This window comes from Bombina bombina, chromosome 12 (genome assembly GCF_027579735.1).
Source record: "Bombina bombina isolate aBomBom1 chromosome 12, aBomBom1.pri, whole genome shotgun sequence".
In the NCBI taxonomy this organism is placed as follows: Eukaryota; Metazoa; Chordata; class Amphibia; order Anura; family Bombinatoridae; genus Bombina; species Bombina bombina.
The window spans coordinates 27,710,207-27,730,846 of record NC_069510.1 but is presented as its reverse complement, the minus strand read 5'-3'; positions in this window follow the sequence as shown (position 1 = coordinate 27,730,846).

The window sequence follows — 20,640 nt, the reverse complement described above, 5'->3', positions numbered from 1 at the left end:
TTTAAGCCAACCTACCTGCTTTAGAACAAGGGATACCAAGAGAACAGAACAGAGTAAATTTGGTAATAGAAATAAATTAGATTTTTTTTTCTTTTATTTCACACTCGGTCTGAATCATGAAAGAAAAAAATATGGGTTTACATTTAAATGTGATGTATTTTGCTTACTCTGGGGTGATCTAAGTGTAAGCAACAACCTGATAGACTAAAGTCCTGTTAACAGCCTAAAAGCATTTTCATGTTTTTACTTTAGCTCAGAATGGTGCAACCGTTTGAGTTTACAGAGACATAAAATACACTCGGGTAGATTACGAGTTTTGCGTTAGGAGGGGTGCGGTGCTAACGAGCAGTTTATGCTCACCGCTCACTTAGCGCTGGTATTATAGGTTTTTACAAACCCGGCGTTAACTGCAAAAAAGTGAGTGTAGAGCAAAATTTTGCTCCACATCTCACCTCAATATCAGCGCTGCTTACGTTAGCGGTGAGCTGGTGTAACGTGCTCGTTCACAATTTCTCCATAGGAATCAATGGGGGCGAGCCAGCTGGAAAAAAAAATTAACACCTGCAAAAAAGCAGCGTTTAGCTTTTAACGCAGCCCCATTGATTCCTATGAGGAAATAAAATTTATGTCTACACCTAACACCCTAACATGAACCCCGAGTCTAAACACCCCTAATCTTACGCTTATTAACCCCTAATCTGCCGTCCCCGACATCGCCGACACCTGCATTATATTATTAACCCCTAATCTGCCGCTCCGGACACCGCCGCCAATATAATAAATATATTAACTCCTAAATCGCCGCACTCCCACCTCGCAAACACTAGTTAAATTTTATTAATCAGCCAATAGGATTGAGCTGGCATTCTATTGGCTGTTCCAATCAGCCAATAGAATTCCAGCTCAATCCTATTGGCTGATTGGATATATTATTAACCCCTAATCTGCCGCTCCGGATATATTATTAACCCCTAATCTGCTGCTCCGGACACCGCCGCCAATATAATAAATATATTAACTCCTAAATCGCCGCACTCCCACCTCGCAAACACTAGTTAAATTTTATTAATCAGCCAATAGGATTGAGCTGGCATTCTATTGGCTGTTCCAATCAGCCAATAGAATTCCAGCTCAATCCTATTGGCTGATTGGATCAGCCAATAGGATTGAACTTCAATCCTATTGGCTGATTGCATCAGCCAATAGTATTTTTTCTACCTTAATTCCGATCAGCCAATCGGAATTGAAGGGACGCCATCTTGGATGACGTCATTTAAAGGAACCTTCATTCAGTGTTAGCCGTCGGAAGGAAGAGGCTGCTCCGCATCTAGAAGATGCCGTCTGGATGAAGACTTCTGCCCGTCTGGAGGACCACTTCGCCCGGCTTGGATGAAGACTTCTCCCGGCTTCGTTGAGGACTTCGGCCCGGTTGGGTGAAGACGTCTCCCGGTAAGGTGATCTTCAAGGGGTTAGTGTTAGGTTTTTTTAAGGGGGGATTGGGTGGGTTTTAGAGTAGGGTTGGTTGTGTGGGTGGTGGGTTTTAATGTTGGGGGGGATTTGTAATTTTTTTTTACAGGTAAAAGAGCTGATTACTTTGGGGCAATGCCCCACAAAAGGCCCTTTTAAGGGCTATTTGTAATTTAGTGTAGTGTAGGGTAGGGCTTTTTTTTATTTTGGGGGGATTTTTTATTTTGTTAGGGGGATTAGATTAGGTGTAATTAGTTTAAAAATCTTGTAATTTGTTTATTATTTTCTGTAATTTAGTGTTTTGTTTTTTTTGTACTTTAGATAATTTTATTTAATTGTATTTAATTGTATTTATTTAATTTATTTAATTATAGTGTAGTGTTAGGTGTAATTGTAACTTAGGTTAGGTTTTATTTTACAGGTACTTTTGAATTTATTTTAACTAGGTAGTTATTATATAGTTAATAACTATTTAATAACTATTCTACCTAGTTAAAATAAATACAAACTTGCCTGTAAAATAAAAATAAACCCTAAGCTAGCTACAATGTAACTATTAGTTATATTGTAGCTAGCTTAGGGTTTATTTTATAGGTAAGTATTTAGTTTTAAATAGGAATAATTTAGGTAATAATAGTAATTTTATTTAGATTTATTTAAATTATATTTAAGTTAGGGGGTGTTAGGGTTAGGGTTAGACTTAGATTTAGGGGTTAATAAATTTAATATAGTGGCGGCGACGTTGGGGGCGGCATGTTAGGGGTTAATAAATGTAGGTAGGTTGCGGCAATGTTAGGAACGGCAGATTAGAGGTTAATAAAATGTAACTAGTGTTTGCGAGGTGGGAGTGCGGCAGTTTAGGGGTTAATATATTTATTATAGAGGCGGCGATGTCCGGTTCGACAGATTAGGGGTTAAAATTTTTATTTTAGTGTTTGCAATGTGGAGGGGCCTCGGTTTAGGGGTTAATAGGTAGTTTATGGGTGTTAGTGTACTTTTTAGCACTTTAGTTATGAGTTTTATGCTACGGCGTAGTGTAAAACTCTTAACTACTGACTTTAAAATGCGGTACCAGGCTTGACAGGAGAGGGACTACCGCTCACTTTTTGTCAGACTCGTAATACCGGCGCTATGCAAGTCCCATTGAAAAAATAGGATACGCAATTGATGTAAGTGGATTTGCGGTATTTCCGAGTCTGGCCAAAAAAGTGAGCGGTACACATGTACCTGCAGGACTCGTAATACCAGCGGGCGTTAAAAAGCAGCGTTGGGACCGGCCAACGCTGCTTTTTAACCCTAATGCAAAACTCCTAATCTAGCTGAAAGTAATTTAAAAAAAACAGAAGCCAAATGGGAAAAAAAACAAATTTATATGGTACACATATCGATATTAACAATATTTAATCTTGACTTTCATGTGTATGTTTATGCTTGTGGGGTGTAATTTTGTCCACCAATAAAGTTGTTGGCGTTGTCTTTATCAGCCAATTGACAATCTCTCCCTAGGAATGAGTTGGACATAAAACGTACATTTACTGTTAGTCTTTAAATCAGTTTAAACTTATCTTTTTCATTCAAAAACATTATAACATGTTTAAATTGTGCTCTTTCATATGTGTGATATATTGTTAAGTTTAATGTCCCTTTTGTGCATATATATTGTATTTTGCTGTGCCTAATAAACATCACGAATAAACGTGTTTTATTATAGCTCCTTATCCCATATGTCAGGGTAGCCTAAGGCTTAATTCATCTGATTGTGCTAAACACATCTACATCACAACAACTGCTGTTACCATGACAACCAGAACTCAGCATCACTCATCATCACATGTGACCTCTTTAAGCATCTCCCTGCCCCTCTTTTGATTAACAAAAAATATATTAGCTTCAATTCCTTGTAATTTTAAATAAAAATAGTTGATTGTTAATGCTCTTAGGGCATTATTTGTGAACATATTTTTAATTGATAATACAATGAAGCAAAACTAAGTTTTCACTGTGCAGAACAGGTTTACTTTTAATATCACGTTCGGTACAGTACAACCAAAATATTAGAAGTAAACCTGTTCTGTACAGTGAGAACTTATTTACAGTTTTGCTTAATTGAAGCGGCTGAATAATTACAATGTTAAAAACCTGAGAAAAAGGGAAATATAAGCAACAAAGATATTCCCATAGGGGGCGCTTCCTAAATGCAAATCCTGTAGCAAAAATCTTCAAGAAATAATATGAGCAACACATCAAATCAAGCTATAGCACAACAGAATGTACTGCATATATAAAGTCCTTAACATCCAACAAGAGGGAGCACTCTGTCAAAAGGATGGTCAGTCCCTGGTGATGAATGATCTGGAAAAAAAGGAAGACACAGAGGCGCCAATATGACCTAGTAACGTCTATACAGAAGAATATTCAATGTGATATAGGATGGTACTCACAATGATGAAGCACCCAATGGGGCAAGTGGCGCAGACTGGATCAATTGGCAGTGGTCCAGCTCACTGTGTGCCAACAAATACAGCAATCGATCACAAAAACAGCAAACCAGGCATCTGTTCCTGTGAGTGTTAAACACAGCTCCCATAGCCTAGTACAGTATAAACAGGCAAAAATCACACTTATTGGTCACACTTACAATAAGGAGCGCACCTCTAGGTGCAGTAAAGGCAAGCTGGGACCTCTCAGTCACCCAGTAGACTGTGCTTCCACTCACCAGCCACACAATGTATATAAGAATCCCCAGGATAACAGCAAGTGTATAATTAAAATAAAATTTTATTAAAACAAAACAACGCGTTTCTCAGTCCCTCTAAGGCTGTTTCCTCAGGCTATACAATAAAAATATGAATTGATACACTTGCTATATAAACCCTTAAAACACCTGCGATAGGTTAATTGATACAGGCCCACTCCACTTTAATCCTAAACCATCTGTTATAACATGTTAATTGACAACCACATACTAGCCTCTAAACAGCTGAAATATAATCCTAGTGATGATGTCACTATAGAGACAAGGCTAAACCCTATTTCATTTAGACATAAGCTAAATGCATGAACCTATCTAATATAAATTATCCCTATGCAAAACTGCATTTGAATGATAAGGGTATCTAATCTATCTAAAAATATATTGAGATATATTAAAAACATTATAAAAACATTAGGGAATCTCCCTCTGTGTGTGCACTAAACCACAACTGAATATGATCAGTCAGTGGATCTATTTAGCCTGGTCTTGGACGTCTCTGCAGACCGATTATAAAAGGATAGAAAGTAATATAATAAAAATTCTGAATACACATTTAAACACAACATTGCAAAAGGTCTGAAAACAAAATAAATGTTTCCTTTGGAGAGCATTCTTGCAGGGGATCTACTATTTCAACCTGCAGTAAGTATTGAAGCAGTTTGCAGGCACCGTTACGTTCTGGTGTGACTATCTGATCTGGTGTCAGTGGAGTCTCCGCTAGAGGAGATTCAGGATTGGATTCAAGCTCTAAAGATGGCAAATCCTTTCCTTTAGTATGCAATTTTACTGTTTGTTCGCATTAATGCCAAGAATACAGCTGTGGCAGTTTTGTTCAGACAAGCACTTTGGCTTTATTCTTGGTTGGCTGACATTGTTTTTAAGTCTAGACTGCTATCTCTAGCCTTTAAAAGTAAGAACCTTTTTGGCCCTGACTCAAAATCACAGTGCTTGGGGACAAGGGAGCCTTTTTGCCCCAGGACAAGAAATCTAGGCCAAAGATTAAGATTAAGACGACAACGTTTCGGGCTTGTTGCCCTTAGTCATGACTAAGGGCAACAAACCCAAAACGTTGTCATCTTAATCTTTGTACCATGGGGAAACTCCAAATAAAGCTGTGAAATTTTATACCGTTTGGTGAGTGCTGCTGTCATTTGGACTTGTACATTATTGTTTGTTTGGAGGATTTTGTGTGGAACCTCCGACAGCTTGCACCACTGTGGCTTCACATTGTGCTGGACATTATAGGTTTCTTCACTCTCACATTTCTAAATGGCCAGAAAAGAGAACTGATTTCTTTCAGTGCAGAAAGGATTTGGAGAACATGGGAGTAATTGTCACAGTTCCTTTATCTGTTCAGGAAAAAGGGTACCTATGTTTTGCCTTTCTGGACAGGCTCTACCAGTTCAATGCTCTGCCATTTGTTTTAGCCAAAGCTCCCAGAATATTTACCAAGATTCTGGGAGCTCCTCTTTCAGTGATTTGATCCAATAGGTACCTGGACGATATCTAGGTTCAGGCGCCATCTTCACCTTTAACAACTGCTCACACCAAGAAGTTCTGTGGCTTCTTCACAGTCAAGGTTGGAAAGTAAATGTGGCCAAGAGCTTTCTTACACCTGGAACAAGAGTGCGTTTCTTAGTAGTCATCATAAACTCGGGGCTTTGAAGATTTTTTGAACAGTCCAACGCAAGTTCAAGCTTCAATTTGTAACTGCTCTGCCTGTTCCTTGGTAGTATTGTTCTCCAATCAGTGCTCTAGCTACAACAAAAGGTGCCTAAAGGGGAGAGCACTAATTAGAGAACAGTTCAATCCCTTAGCTCACAGAAAATTTGACTTTTGAAGTGGAGTATTTGAATTTCATATCTATATTAAAAAGTAAGTTATAGCGCATCTTCATTGCAACTGATGAAATAAACTCCATCTAAAATATCACTAACATTCCAGATCTGATTTTATAGAGGGAAGAGTTTACCATCACTTTAATTTTTAATTAAAATACTATATCATAGAATTACATGAAGAACGCGATTTTTTGAGTGGATTTTTGCGCACCCTCGGATTAGCTCTTGAGCGATATCCAACATGAATTTTATTATGTGGCCCTATAGAACTCTATTCTATTCTATCGCTTGAGCAATAAAAAATCACTTTGGACATATATGAGCGGAAAAATAGAAGCGCTACTGATTGTTCTTGAGCAATGTTAACAGACAATAGGGCTAACATTTCTGTGCGCCTCTTGTAATCTAACCCATGATGCCAGATATGTTGTGTTTTACGTCCCTTTATAAATCTATGCAGTTCATATATTCTCTTGTTTTTGTTAGTTCAGATTCTACACTGCCGTTGGCAGGCAGGGCAGATTGCATCACAGCAACAGAAAAATAGCAGCAACCTTTATTGTAGACTATTTGCAGTAAGGACATTTGAACAAAACATTGCAGGTATGCATGTTTTTATATTATTTTATCTTGAGCAACTGTAATGAAATGTCTTCTAGAGATGTGGTGGTTTTATTAACACTAAGCAAATGTTATTCCACTTTATTTTTTGTTCATTTTGTGACCTTCGTGCGTATCTGTATTACATCTGTAATTGCTGTTTTCTATTTATAAAGGGTGATTTCCAATTCTGTGTTTGCCTTTTGGGTGTGTCAATAGTATAATTTTTATTGCAAGGGTCACAAGAACATCTTACTTAAGAATTAAATAGTCATTCTATTTACCATTAGCAGAATTATAGAGCTGGTGGGTTGCGTTGGTCACGCTTTGTCTTTGTTCGCTGGTCATGTGAATCATATGATATTGTGCAGATTTCCAATGAACAGTCCTTTATCTCAGAATGACTCCCTTTCAAATCCATTAAAGATTGCTGTGCAAAATCTTTCTTTCTTTCATGTAATTGGCAAGAGTCCATGAGCTAGTGACGTATGGGATATGCAATCCTACCAGGAGAGGCAAAGTTTCCCAAACCTCAAAATGCCTATAAATACACCCCTCACCACACCCACAATTCAGTTTTACAAACTTTGCCTCCCTATGGAGGTGGTGAAGTAAGTTTGTGCTTGATTTTCTTCTGTGATATGCGCTTCTCAGCATTTTGAAGCCTGATTCCTCTCAGAGTACAGTGTTTGTCAGAGGGATGTGAAGAGAGTATCACCTGTTGATTCTATGGTTTTCCTCACGGGAGATCTATTTCGTAGGCTCTCTGTCATCGGTCGTAGAGATTCATCTCCTACCTCCCTTTTCAGATCGACGATATACTCTCATATTCCATTACCTCTACTGATACTTTTTCAGTACTGGTTTGGCTATCTGCTATATGTGGATGGGTGTCTTTCGGTAAGTATGTTTTCTTTATTTAAGACACTCTCAGCTATATTATGTTGAAGCTACTAAAGGTTTCAGGAAGACTTCTAGTCTATTTGTTGTCTTTTCTGGTTCTAGGAAAGATCAGAAAGCTTCTGCCATTTCCTTGGCATCTTGGTTAAAGCTTTTGATTCATCAAGCTTATTTAGAGTCGGGTCAGGCTCCGCCTCAGAGAATCACAGCTCATTCTACTAGATCAGTCTCCACTTCGTGGGCTTTTAAGAATGAAGCTTCAGTTGATCAGATTTGCAAAGCAGCAACTTGGTCTTCTTTGCATACATTTACTAAATTCTACCGTTTAGATGTATTTGCCTCTTCGGAAGCAGTTTTTGGTAGAAAAGTTCTTCAGGCAGCTGTTTCGGTTTGATTCCTCTGCGTATGTTTTATGTTTTTTCTTTTCAATTATGAGAAAAACTTATTTTTTTGGATGTAAATTTAATTTTTTCAGTGGAAAATGGCTGATTTATTTTTATCCCTCTCTCTCTAGTGACTCTTCTGTGGAGTACCACATTTTGGGTATTACTATCCTATACTTCACTAGCTCATAGACTCTTGCCAATTACATGAAAGAAAACATAATTTATGTAAGAACTTACCTAAAAAAATTCATTTCTTTCAAGAGTCCATGAGACCCACCCTTTTTTATGTTTCCAGTTCCTTTTTGATGCTTTTACTCCTTTTTCTATCACCCCACTACTTGGCTATTCGTTAAACTGAATTCTGGGTGTGGTGAGGGGTGTATTTATAGGCATTTTGAGGTTTGGGAAACCTTGCCCCTCCTGGTAGGATTGTATATCCCATACGTCACTAGCTCATGGACTCTTGCCAATATGAAAGAAATGAATTTATCAGGTAAGTTCTTACATAAATTATGTTATTTCATATGGTGAGATTTGGCTTTTTTCTATCACATTCCAATCCATTAAAAGTGCTGAGATTTAGTTTGAAAGTGACAATGTACTGTATTGTAATTTTTTTCCCTTAATGTGTTTTCAAATGACTTGTTGTACCAGCTGTGGAGTATAAAATGTATGAGACATTGCTTCTTTTGGTTTATTTTTATATATGAAATAACTGGCTTTGTTCTTTCTAACCACAACCTATTCAAATGGATTGAACTTGCAGGGAAACCAGACCTTCTTATTTGATCACTTTCTGTACACACACATGCTTCTTTATATTATCTTTGTCTGTATACCAAAGCCCACAAATTGGAGAGAGCAAATTAAAATTAACATTTTATTACTTATCTCTTCTACCTCCCACTGGGAGTGTAATTTCTTCTGCTGGTTATATTAACACAGCTTTTCTATAGCCTATACTTTAGTATAGAAACTTTCAGTATAGGTAGGGATACCGCAAACAAAATCAGCTATTTAAAATGCCGATATAAAGGTTAAGGAGCTATTTGTAAACAATTTAGTACACTCCAGCAGGTAAAAGGGATCATTGGAAAACTTTAAAGGGGAGAAAAAAATAATGGTTAATTGTCCCTTTAAACTGCTGTCCACAACTACAACAGAATGATTACTATTCACCTGCAGTCTGCTTTAGAGCTATTCTCTTGTTTACCCCTTTACAGGTGCCGGTTGTTAAAGCTCCTCATTTTTATACCGGGTACCTCCATGTTGTAGCTTAGGGATTCCTGCACCTTGTGACAGAAGTGAGGAACATTCAGGGATCAGTGGCGTTGATGGCTTTTTCACCGCTGTATTGTGCACTTCGGGTTAGTACACACAATGCAAAGCAGGAGGTTTACATTCTTAAAGTTTTTACACACGGTTTAAACATACATGAGATATATATATATTATGGATGGTGGCTGACCAGATGTGCTCAGCTAGCTCCCAGTAGTGCAGTGCTGCTCATTCAACAAAGGATACCAAGAGAATGAAGCAAAATTTAAAATAGAAGTAAATTGGAAAGTTGTTTAGAATTGTAAAAAACAAACCAGCCAAGTCTTAAAAATGCTGGTGGTTGAAAAAAAGTGTTTTGGGGTGATTTTGTTTGAAAACACAATGTGAGCCGTTTGCACAGTTCTTCTAAAGGATCAGAATTGACTCCAAGCATTTTATGTATATTTTTTATATTTAAAGAGATAGGAAAGTCAAAATTAAACTTGCAGGATTCAGATAGAGCAGGTTATTTTAAATTCACTTCTGTTTTCAAATGTGCTTCGTTCTCTTGGTATCCCTTGTGGAAAAATAATACGCACTTATCCTACACTAGTGGGAGCTGCTGCTAATTGGTGCCTGCACACATTTGTCTCCTGTGATTGGCTAACTAGATGTGTTCAGCTGCCAGTAGTGCATTGCTGTTCCTTCAGCAAAGGATAACAAGAGACTGAAGCAATTTTCATAATATAAGTAAATTTGAAAGTTGTTTAACCCCTTAAGGACCAAGGCCATTTTTCAATTTCTTTCCCTTAAAGACCAGGGCTATTTTTACATTTCTGCGTTGTTTGTGTTTAGCTGTAATTTTCCTCTTACTCATTTACTGTACCCACACATATTATATACCGTTTTTCTCGCCACTAAATGGACTTTCTAAAGATACCATTATTTTCATCATATCTTATAATTTATTATTAAAAAAATTATAAAATATGAGGAAAAAATGGAAAAAAACACACTTTTTCTAACTTTGACCCCCAAAATCTGTTACACATCTACAACCACCAAAAAACAACCATGGTAAATAGTTTCAAAATTTTGTCCTGAGTTTAGAAATACCCAATGTTAACATGTTCTTTGCTTTTTTTGCAAGTTATAGGGCAATAAATACAAGTAGCACTTTGCTATTTCAAAACCACTTTTTTTTCACAATGAGTGCTAGTTACATTGGAACCCTGATATCTGTCAGGAATACCTGAATATCCCTTAACATGTATATATTTTTTTTTAGAAGACATCCCAAAGTATTGATCTAAGCCCATTTTGGTATATTTCATGCCACCATTTCACCGCCAAATGCGATCAAATAAAAAAAATTGTTCAATTTTTCACAAATTTTTTCACAAACTTTAGGTTTCTCACAGAAATTATTTACAAACAACTTGTGCAATTATGGCATAAATGGTTGTAAATGCTTCTCTGGGATCCCCTTTGTTCAGAAATAGCAGACATATATGGTTTTGGCAATGCTTTTTGGTAATTAGAAGGCTGCTAAATGCCGCTGCACATCACACGTGTATTATGTCTAGCAGTGAAGGGGTTAATTAGGGATCTTGTAGGGAACTTGCAGGGTTAATGTTAGCTTCAGTGTAGAGATCAGCCTCCCATCTAACACAGCAGACCCCCTGATCCCTCCCAAACAGCTCTCTTCCCTCCCCCACCCCACAATTGTCCCCGCCATCTTAAGTACTGGCAGAAAGTCTGCCAGTACTAAAATAAAAGGTATCTTTTTTTTTTTATTATTATTTTTTTTAGCATATTTACATATGCTGCTGTGTAGCATCCCCCTTAGCCCCAAACCTCCCTGATCCCCCCCAAACAGCTCTCTAACCCTCCCCCTCTACATTATTGGGAGCCATCTTGGGTACTGGCAGCTGTCTGCCAGTACCCAGTTTACAAAAAAAAATATATTTTTTTTATTTTTCCCCCCACTTTTCTGTAGTGTAGCTTCCCCCCCCAAGACTAAACCCCCACCCCCTCCCAGATCTCTTAGATTATATATATATATAAAATGTTTTTATACCCCCCTCTCTCCCTCTAAATATAGAAAATCTGTTCCATAGTGTAATGGTTCCCACCCGCTCCCTCCCCGTGCACGCGCCCGCCCGCCTCCCCCGTGCACGCGCGCGCGCCTGTGCGCGCCCCCAGCGAGCCCGCCCACGATCCCACCCACCGCTGCATTACGTAATGCACCGATGGCCGCCCACCCGCCTCCCACGTCGGCTCCCACCCACCAACGATTGCGGGCCATCGATGTCCGGTCCAGAGAGGGCCACAGAGTGGCTCTCTCTGCATCGGATGGGGTAAAATGTTATTGCAGTGATGCCTCGATATCGAGGCATCACTGCAATAACCGGAAAGCGGCTGGAAGCGATCAGGATCGCTTCCAGCCGCTTTCAACCCCAACGTCGTACAGGGTACGTCGCTGGTCTTTAAAGACCAGGTTTTGTGCGACGTACCCTGTACGACGCATGTCGTTAAGGGGTTAAAATTGTATGTTCTGTTCAAATCATGAAAGAAAATGTTTGGATTTCCTGTCCTTTTAACATCACAATTATGTAAAATACCCAGTCAGAATCAGCACAAAAACTCATTGTGACAAGGATACATGATAAACTGTTAACAACTGTTAGTGATCTATATTTGGAAATAATCCAGTTACTAACATTCCACGTGTTAGGCTGACATGAGGTAATACGGCTAAATTCCTTAAAGGAACATTAACCCCTCTTGCTTTTGTGCAAAAACACTAAAGAAAGCTAATTCTGTAACTTGCAAATGCGGCACATCAAGTAGCTGGTTTAGGTCATTTGCAGCAGTTTGAAACCTAAGTTACAGAATTTGTACAAAGCACAGTTTTTTACATTGAAGCAAGAGGTGATAAATGCCCCTTTAATATTTCTTACCATTGTATTCACTGAAAGTCTTATGTGACCATGAATACGCAGCTGTCCCCTAAAAAACACACCTGTCTCTGGAATGTATCTCAGACGTTTATACTCTATTTAATAAATTGTACTTATCATTAAATATGATTTTATTAGTTCTTCTTTAAGGGACATTAAACCAAAACTATTTTTTTTTCTTGATTCATATAGAGCATACAATTTTAAACAACTTTCCTATTTACATCTATTATAAAATTTGCTTCGTACTCTTGGCGTCCTTTGTTGAAAATCATACCTAGGTAGGCTCAGGAACTAACTGCTGATTGGTGGATGCACAAATATACCTGTTATCATTAGTTTATCAATGTGTTCAGATAGCTCCCAGTAATGCATTGCTGCTCCTTCAAAAAAGGATACAAGAGAATGAAGCAAATTTGATCATAGAAGTAAATTGCAAAAAAATGTTTAAAATTGGATGATCTATCTGAATCATGAAAGAAAAAAATTGGGTTTTATGTCCCTTAAAGAAATATTTACTGTTTGACTAAATAACACTGTCACCCATGTATGACAGGCTTCTCCGTGGAATTGAGGTGTTACCCGTATACGGCTAGCACGGCAGCTAAAGTGTTAATATCTCATTAATACGTTCAGCACTTAAATCCATCCTTATCCATTTATAATCTTTCCAAATGTTGCTAGTAAGATATAGCGCAGTTGTAAACACTGCAGCTAGGGTAATAATAAATGAGTATACAGGATAAAGGATATATATTTTGTACATCAGCAGAGATATTACAGACAGTTTAAGGGATGTCAGAGCACAGCAGAGAGGCTCAGTCACTGTAGTGATGACAAATTGATTATATACCAGAAAATACAGTGATGCACAGGGCAGCTGCTGCTTCTCTCTACCCCCCTCCCCTGAGGGGGTCTGCATCATTCATGAGGCTTTATACAACCTTATCCAGTAAACCAGCAAGCAGCTTTCCCTAGCAGCCAGCTCTACCTTTCCATATTCAAGAGCTGAGAATCAAACGCAGCATCAGCCAGACCCTTCCTTCAGTCTACCATGCCTGGGGAACTGGACTCGGAGATCCCCCAGATAGACCCACGGATCTTGATTTTCCTTCTGTATATGGTCATTCTCCAGGAGCTGGTGAGTGGATGGATGGAGTACAAGAAGCTGGCTTGTAAACCCAAAAAGCAGCCTGGACCTGTCTGGGCTTCTAGGTGAGTAGTTTAGGGATGAGCATCTATAATGAAATATCCGCTACCTTCACAACAGGAGGTCTGGTAGCCTGCGAGCTTGTGTTACCCACATACATTATTAACTGAGCATATGCAGGTAGCAAACGCTTATTATACACATTTATTGTCTCTGATTCACATATGCTCCAACAAAGGAGGTGAAAACACAATTTGGGCACTGCCTTTCTATTAGCAGCACCAGTGCAGAGAGACTGTAGAACAATGTAAGGCGCATTTCTGTGCATGGTCACATAGCAGTTGCCTGTTACAAGTATACTGTAATGTGGTTTTCTTGTCAGTGCCAGTAAGGGAAATAACTAACCTGCATTTCACCATGTCTGGCCCTGGTTGGAAACAGAACAATGAGTGTCAGCTGCAGTAGGGTGTAATCTGGAGCTTTTGTAGGAAATCCTCTAGGATTAAGGCAGCACCCAGACTGCCCTTCTGTTCGTTTTGTTGCTTATAGAAAACACTAAGTATACCGCATGCTTGTCCGATTCATGCAGAGAAATGCATTCAGCCATTGATGGCAGAGCCACTTTTATTTTAGAGGCACAAAATTCAGTGTGACAAATCTGCATGTACATGCAAGTACATATGTGTATGCTCTAGCCTAGATTCACTAAATCCCCATTATAATACATGTTTATAGATAGAGAAGCAGGCAGGATACAAAGACAGAGAGAGATAGACACATAGATAGCCAGCCAGACAGACAGATAGATATAGATACTCTAGATAGATAGATAGATAGATAGATAGATAGATAGATAGATAGATAGATAGATAGAGAGAGAGAGATAGAAAGAGAGAGATAGAAAGAGAGAGATAGATATAGATAGATAGCGAGAGAGAGAGAGATATAGACACATAGATAGCCAGACAGATAGATATAGATAGAAAGATAGATACAGATAGATAGAAAGATAGATGGAAAGATAGAGATAGATAGTGAGAGAGCTAGATAGATACAGAGAGGTAGATAGAGAGAGAGAGAGAGAGAGAGATGCAGAGAGATAGATAGCGAGAGAGAGAGAGATGAGATAGATAGATAGATAGATAGATAGATAGATAGATAGATACTGAGAGATGGATAGAAGCACAGATAGATAGACACATTAACATATTTAAAAATACATAAATACATAACAAATTTAACATGCTGTTAAATTTTATCTTGGACCAAAGGAGGTACTCAGCAGTATCTACCATGTTTAAGTCAGTCTATGCAGCTACTTAACTAAATCCATTCATCAACCCGTACCTAGAGAATTGTCTCACTAGAATAACAGGTACTATAGAGAGCACAGAGGCTGTTCCACTCTAGATGAATCTTGAGACCTGAGGTCTTTCAGACATCTACTCAGCAGTGGCATCACAGAACTCTAGATTCACAAACTCTTATGTCCCAGTCTGACAAACCTCCCATCTCATGAGCTGTAGTATGGGTCCGATTCACAGAGATTTAAGGTAGCTCTCTAAAGCTCAGCTGATGAGCACCATAGTGTTACAGCATTAGAGGTTAATTTGTTATTACGTGCAGCGGAGTTACTAAAGGATGACGTTTAATGAATCAGCTGCTGCTTTAATGAGATTTGTATTGCAGTATTATGTATCAAATGTAAGCTCTTCTGCTCAGCACTGACATGTATATGTCACATACCATTAACATATTGCTACATAAAAGTGTATTTCTATAAATATTGAGGTCCAGTATATATGACTATAACCTTATACATATTGCACCAAAGATTGTTAAAATATTACTATTTAATCTGTCACTTCACTTCTCTTATAATTCATCTGCCTATGTCTCTTTAAAATGTGGTAAAGGTTGAGCAGTGTGTTGTAGTTTTCTCTGGCAACTAAAGGGTCAAGAAGATTTTTTTTACACATTTCATATTTATGGCTATACACAAAGGCTTATACATAAAGATGATGATCTAAAACTCTCAGCTCAGATGAAATTATTTAAACTGATCATCCAGCACTGCAAGATCCCTACAAGATTCTAGAAAGGCAGATTTTCTTCTTAAATGTCAAGAGTCCACAGCTGCATTCATTACTTTTGGGAAATACAGAACCTGGCCACCAGGAGGAGGCAAAGACACCTTAGCCAAAGACTCAAATACCTCCCCCACGTCCCTTATCCCCCAGTCATTCTTTGCCTTTCGTCACAGGAGGTTGGCAGAGAAGTGTCAGAAGTTTGAGATAGTCTCTTATGGAGGGTAGTACTCTTCACAATGGGACTGGAGTTTTAAGTAATCCTGTCAGCCTCTCAGTGAGAGCATGGATGAAAGTTAGAGTCCGGAGATGCAGGGAGAGTTTTCCTGCAAACCCATCCCGAGTCATAATAACAGCTCCTTGGTAATCAGCGTTGACGAGTTTCGCTGCCTACCTTTATTCACTCAAGTCCATGTCAGAAGCGAGGCTACTATCTGTCACACTTGAAGGGCCGTGTTCCTGTTCCACGGCGTAGATTCTGGTAAGATTGTTTCATTTTATTTTGATAATGTAATGTTAACGAAAAAAGGTAGGGTCCCAGTGGGACTCCTTTTATCTTAATACGGAATCATGGGTTAATATCTCCGGATGGGGATTATTGAACAGGGGCGACTTTAATCATGTTTGTTATGTGGTTCTGTCTGCTAATGTGTAGCAATAACTAGGCTCACGGCTTTTACGTAACATAGCGGCCTTATCTTAATGACGGGATCTCTCAAGATTGCGTGCCATTTTGGTGACTGGCATGGTGCACCTCGTGACGGGTGCGGTTACGTTGTTTCTCACTTCCATATGCTGACTGGGTGTAACAGAGAGAGTCTGGCTCGTGAGTTGTCTGGTTCACAGGAGGAGGTGAGTGCCCCAGCCATTGGGGATGTAAATAAGGTGCCAGTTAGTTTTTGTCATTTTTGTAAACCCAAGATTATGCAGGATTCTGATATGTTAGACACAGATGTCTCCGATACGGAGAATGTGTCTTGTGATGAATATGAAATGGCCCGGGTGATCAATGCCCATCAGTTATGTTCTGATTGCCATTCTAGAGTACGCTCTTCTCCCGAATCAGGGAGCTTAGAGTACATTGAGCCATCCTCCTCCGAGGTTTTCATGTCCTGTGAAGCGCGTGTCCCAGACCTTTTCTCGTTTATGCAAGCAGGTGTCCCTATGGCCTTTACTCCTTCCCTGGAGGGTGGCTTGTTTCCTCCAGAGGTTACGGCACAATTCTGCATGGCCATTTCTATGACGTTGACTCATTTATATCTCCCAAGTGAAATAGTTCTAAAATACTGTCCGTGTTCTGTTAACCAGGGCCCATCGGGCGTGGGATCGCCTGATTCAGTTCGGCCTTCTGGGGAATCGTTGGCCTCTGAGGCTTCAGGGGCCCCAACCTTGGGGCCAGGTCTTTCGTTGATCCGGCAAGAAATGATTTTGCCTTCCGTTATAGGCTGGCATGTCTTCGTGAGACATGTTTTGGCGATGTTGGAGGATCCGAGTCCTACTGTGCCGAGGGATCCGAGGCTTTAGATGCTGGATTGCAAATTGGATATGACGTTTGGGGATGAAGCCAATCTCCTTAACGTCTCTGTTTTATTTTTTCTTTATGTTTCGGTTCCAGTGTGAGCTTGGGTGAATGGGGCTTCTGATCGGCTGGTCCCGTTGGCGTTCTCATTCACTTTGGGCATTCATCCGATGGGTGCTGCCTTCATTATAATTTTGATCCGAATGGATGTGTCTAATTTGTTTTTCTTAAGCTCATGTCTGTTAGATTTTCGTTTTTTAAGAACGTTCTTCTCTGGAACTGATACTTGCGATTTTGTGGTCGCATGGGCACTTCCTCGGATGTTGCGCACTTTTTGAATAATAGAATTATGTTTTCTAGTTCATATATCGATCCTTTGGGTCGAATTTTCTTGGACCTTGGGCAGTTTTGGAGTGCCCTTATACCAGGCAGGTACTGGACGGACGCCTTTCTGCTGTTTTGTTGTGTAAGGTGGCGCAAAAATGCAATTCCTATTTTAAAAAATAAATTTGTAGTTTCAACGGTCTTTATAGAACCTCTAGTTGTATATTCTTTTTGGAAAAATGATAGGTAGATTGATATTGCTTTAAAATTAAATACTTTATTCGTATAAGTACATATGATTGTCACAATCTAAAAAGTATATGTATGAATAAATACCGGTGTTTCTAAATGTTAAAAGATTTTTTTCTGAGAATTTATACAATGTATCGTAATCTCTATATAATTGGGAGTTTGTAGAGATTGTATCTATTTTATACATTCATAAGATAAAGGACAATATCTAAAACAATATGTAAATTATTTTTCATACAGGTCGTAAAAAAAACAGTTAATGGTTAAAAGCAACTGAAAAAACAACTTGATTGGCTGATATATAAAAAGTCTCTTTTCTATTTCTTATTTGGTATAGTACTTTGCTGAAGGTGTATATATGATGCAATACTAAGGTATGTGAGACTTGTAATCGAAAGTTCGTTGGGTGGTTACTTTATAGTGTGTCTGACTGATCACACTGAGTTTGTATTGTTAGAAAATAAACTGATATAGTAATCAGTGCTGTGTTGAAGTTCCGTAATTTTAGTATTTTAATCCGTTTTTCTGAGGTGTTACCCTCTTATAGTGGAAAATATTCTGTGATCCGTTGTTGTTGGTTGGTCGTTTAAGGCTCCAGGATTCTTAGCTTAGTAGTGACCAGGCACTGATGTTCCGGGAGCGTTTAAAGTAGGATAATCCTTTTTCTTCAAAAAAGTGTGCGTTAGAGAGCGAAGTTTCCTTTCGGTCAGTGACCGATTCCTTTATGTTGGTGAAGCGGTATAGAGAGAGGGTGTGTGCCCACAACCAGACTACCAAGAGGTAACAAGGAGCCACAAAAGGAATCGGTCACTGACCGAAAGGAAACTTCGCTCTCTAACGCACACTTTTTTGAAGAAAAAGGATTATCCTACTTTAAACGCTCCCGGAACATCAGTGCCTGGTCACTACTAAGCTAAGAATCCTGGAGCCTTAAACGACCAACCAACAACAACGGATCACAGAATATTCACCACTATTAGAGGGTAACACCTCAGAAAAACGGATTAAAATACTAAAATTACGGAACTTCAACACAGCACTGATTACTATATCAGTTTATTTTCTAACAATACAAACTCAGTGTGATCAGTCAGACACACTATAAGGTAACCACCCAACGAACTTTCGATTACAAGTCTCACATACCTTAGTATTGCATCATATATACCCCTTCAGCAAAGTACTATACCAAATAAGAAATAGAAAAGAGACTTTTTTATATATCAGCCAATCAAGTTGTTTTTTCAGTTGCTTTTAACCATTTTAACTGTTTTTTTTTTACGACCTGTATGCACAATAATTTACATATTGTTTTAGATATTGTCCTTTATCTTATGAATGTATAAAATAGATACAATCTCTACAAACTCCCAATTATATAGAGATTACGATACATTGTATAAATTCTCAGAAAAAAATCTTTTAACATTTAGAAACACCGGTATTTATTCATACATATACTTTTTAGATTGTGACAATCATATGTACTTATACGAATAAAGTATTTAATTTTAAAGCAATATCAATCTACCTATCATTTTTCCAAAAAGAATATACAACTAGAGGTTCTATAAAGACTGTTGAAACTACAAATTTATTTTTTAAAATAGGAATTGCATTTTTGCGCCACCTTACACAACAATACATTTTACAAACTTTTTGGGATAAGTTTTAAAGGTGAGCTATATTCCCTACCAAACAGCAGTCTAATCTCGTATACTCCTTCCAGCCTTTCTGCTGTTTCCTGGGTTCATGTCACCCTTGTGGTGCTGATTTAATCCTGTCAGATTCTGAATGTCACTTGGCCTATTGCTATAGACTCCGGGCTTGGATCCTATTCGAAGTATGAGGCCTACTGTTTAAATACAACCCCTCTGAATGGAGGGTTGTGAGTGCCGATCTAAGGTTGGCTATTTTAGGCTACTCGCCTGGGATATGGATCTGTTTTTTGCAGACGTCATCATGGTTCTTTCAGGTCCCTGGGACTCAGAACCATAATTTCCATTTACTTTGGAGTTGGGAGATGTGAGTGAACTATGTGGTCTGGTGTTCCAAGTGGGGAACGATTTGCGTCTTTTTAGCCTATTAAACGTTTTCTTGTGGTGGCAGAGTCACCTTCCTTACCGACCTTGTGTGGATCATCTGGTCTGGAAGTGCGGGCATGTCCTTCTTCCTCGGCTCAGAGTTGTGTTACTCTAAGAGGTGGTGCAGGGGTACCCTGCCTTCTGTGAGGAGCTTTTACCCTGTTAAAGAGCTTTTTTCTGGAAGCTCGATCCTACAAGGATATCTGGCTGTTGTCTCTTCCATATTATACCCTTGGTCTGGCCACAGTCTTCGACTTTCAGGTGTTTTCTGCATCCTCATTGCAAATCTAGCCTTGGAGCTTAACAGTGAAGAGTTGAGGTTGGTTACAGACGGTCGCCCTTCTGGGGTCAGGTAGTTGACCATTTATCCTCTATGTTCCATTGGTGCTTCGTGGAGGGTACCTTACGTCTAACTCTCTGGGATGGCAAGCAAGGTCCAGGGCTCTCATTCACCTTTGGGTGTTGGTTGCTACCTTGCCAGTGTGTGTAACAGGTGTTAAAGCTTGTCTACGAGATTTTCCTTGTGATCCAAGTGCACTGAGCGCCAAATTCTTAAACTGTTCAGGAGCTCTTTCAGACTCTTGGGTTTGAGGCTGTTGCTAGATCGCCAAGTCTACGGACTTTAGATGGTGCACTACTAATTATAAGAGGCAGCTTAGGGTTCCTCAGGAAGTTAGATCTTTCGATCGATTCCGTTTTTCAAGGACCCTGGCCATGAGAAATGCCTATTTGCCTGTGGTCCCTACTGGTCTTCTGGCGCATTCGATGTTCCTGTAGACTTTAGGTGTCTTTCAACTGGTTTGGCGATATGGCCGAGGGGTCTCCCCTCTATGGTAGGGTGGTTTTCAGTCGCTTTAGTTCCCTTCTCTCTAGAGCGGGGGATGGGTTCTCCTGGTTCGGAGTTACCTTAGTATCTGTGGCGACCTGTGGGTCCCTGTTTTATTTCCTTGTAAGGGTATTTTCTCTTCTTGCGTTTTTCAGAATCCTGGAAGGGGAGATGTGGAGTAGTAACTGGTTCCACCATTCCTGCAGCAGGAGGCTGAGGGTTTGAACCC